This window comes from Alosa sapidissima, chromosome 23 (assembly GCF_018492685.1).
Source record: "Alosa sapidissima isolate fAloSap1 chromosome 23, fAloSap1.pri, whole genome shotgun sequence".
Classification (NCBI taxonomy): domain Eukaryota; kingdom Metazoa; phylum Chordata; class Actinopteri; order Clupeiformes; family Clupeidae; genus Alosa; species Alosa sapidissima.
The window spans coordinates 29,404,224-29,406,723 of NC_055979.1; the positions used below are offsets into that span (position 1 = coordinate 29,404,224).

A 2,500-nucleotide genomic window follows, 5' to 3' on the forward strand; every position below is an offset into this window, starting at 1 on the left:
GTGCCGAAATCACTCCCAATGGAAGCGATCCCAGATAGATGAGTGGAGCTAGGCGGAACGAAATTCATCTGGCGAGTCAGGTTAGAATAATCCTACCCCATAAAACAAATGGGCCTTATTTCATCACTTGAGAAATGTGTTGCACTAGCTGTCATAGTTTCTGTAGCATATATACATATATGTGACCTGACAGACAGGAACATCAGGATGTATAGAAAGATGTACAGTGGTGCACAACTCTGACCAAGGGGTGTTTAACTGTATATTGGTCATTTTTAATTTACACAAGGCTGTAAAAGCCTTAGTTTTCTTTATACTGTCACAATGTCTGTCAACAGTAAAGACTTTGAAACATTTCCACTCTCTTGCCATCAACACCTTCCACACACAATACTGTGTAACTTTGTAGTTTGTAAATAGCTATGCACACCATATAGCTTCTATGCCACATAGAAAATAGTTATGCCATATAGAAAATAGTGATGCCACATAGAAAACAATGCTGCCACAAAGAAAATAGTGATACCACATAGAGAATAGCTATGCCATATAGAAAATAGTGATGCCTTGCACATTGTTCATTAAAAAATACTTACAGAGAAAACTGTCATATTGACAAGACAAAACTATTTGATTATCTTGACATTAGCAATGGCGTAAGGACTTGTCATTTTGATTGCACTGACAATTTCTTTGGTATAAATACTTGCTTTGGAGACACTTTGAGCAAGATACATACTTTTGCATGTAATCCACTATGCGGTGCAGTTTGCACTAATTGTTTTGAGAGATGCACTGTTGTGCAAATGTTGATTTGAGAAATGCACCAAAGCCACTGAGAAAACTGTATTTCTCATGAAGTCATGCCCAAAATTTCCTGCGGTCGTGTCGCTCATCAAATTAGTGTAATCTTGAATGTTGGGGCTTCAGACCGGCTGTACTTGAGTGTGTGTGTACTTGTGTGAGTGTGTAGTAAAATGATCCAGGTTCTCTGCACATGTTGAACGGCTTTAGTGTGGACACCCTGTCCTTCCTGCACCATGGCATTCCCCGGGCAAGTAAAATGCCTCTGGACACAGAGACAGAGAGACAGTCTTTCAACCAGCAAGGCCAGCCTGTCAACCTAGTTCAATATGGCTAAATATTTATGCCTCTCTCTCAGCTCTTTAGCCGATCTTTCATACTTTCTTTCCAAGGCTGTGGGAGAGAGTACTTGACTGGGACCACTCCTCCCACACTAACTATAAACTAGGGTTTCTTGGCTCCTGCGCATTGAATAAACATGTCGACTTCGGCGCTGGTCGTCCACGCTGCGTCTGGACAGCTGCGCACGCACACGCCGAATGTCCAAGCAAAAACTTAAGACAACTAGAATTTAAAGGCTTACATTCCGCAAAGCTATAGCGAATGTGAACGCGAATTTCGTTTAACAGGTACATAGACGGCACACATCAATAAAACAATTTAAATAAAACTGCGATACAGATCAACCCAAACAAAAAAATGTGTTTTGCTTCAGGGGGAACTACATAACTATTATGTATCTTACAACAGATAAACAAAAACTACATGTACAAGTATACAAACCTAAATAAACAGTGTAGTAGACGTTGACACTGGATAGTGCTGATGTTCAAACTGAATCATTCCAAGCCAAGAGTAGGCCAATATAAACGATGTAGTAACTTGTTTCGCTCGCCAGTGCTCGTAAAGTACCCGTTTGGAGACGCGCATTTACCCTCTTTTAATTTTTTCTTACAGTCGCGAGTCTTGTAAAAAAGGCACAGAGAATGATATGTCTGCCAACTACACCAGTTACGTTTTTCAAGTAAATATAGGACAACGTTTGGAACAGTCGTCACTTTACATGACGCAACTCCTAGTCGTCCCTTTACCATATAATCACTACAATAGACAAACGTTTAGTGGCCAGCGAGTGGCCATCGTTTGGTCATGTTTTGCCCTTTCCAGTAACCACCCACTCTACTTATAGTTCACTGCGTCTTGCAAGCAAAAGAACTGTGGATAAACAATTTGTTTAACTCATACAGCATCGTTACCACAAACACCGCGCCAAATCTGCTGAGGATTTCCCCGAGAGGACAATATGTTCAGCCCTGAATTTTAGCTCCATGCAGCATGACCCATTCTATTATTTTTGCAATTGGCAATGAATCATAACGTATGAGAAACATTCTTTATGAAGCGTATTATGAAGTGTTCTTTATGTTATGTAAAAGAAGAGAAAATAAAGTCCAGAAATTTCACAGACAGTAGTAAAAAGGCTATTCTACAAGCTAAACATGAACACAACGCAGCTGTGACCAAGAACACCTTTGCGCAACTTCCCTATCGCCTTTCAAAAGATTTAGAAATACGGTTGTGCATATTATATTATCATGATTCACATACACAAAGATTATCACACACACCGAACATCAATAGAGAGGGGTGTGTCTGCTCACTAGACAATTCGCAAAACTTAAAAGTTCGCACTTGA

At 40.1% G+C, this 2,500-nt stretch overlaps 1 protein-coding gene across 2 annotated transcripts in view; it reads right to left on the reverse strand.

The window, feature by feature from the left end:
• Window positions 1-2,500, reverse strand: part of glt8d2 (glycosyltransferase 8 domain containing 2) — a 19,233-nt gene that overhangs the window by 16,542 nt on the left and 191 nt on the right. The gene's annotated exons all lie outside the window — the stretch shown is intronic.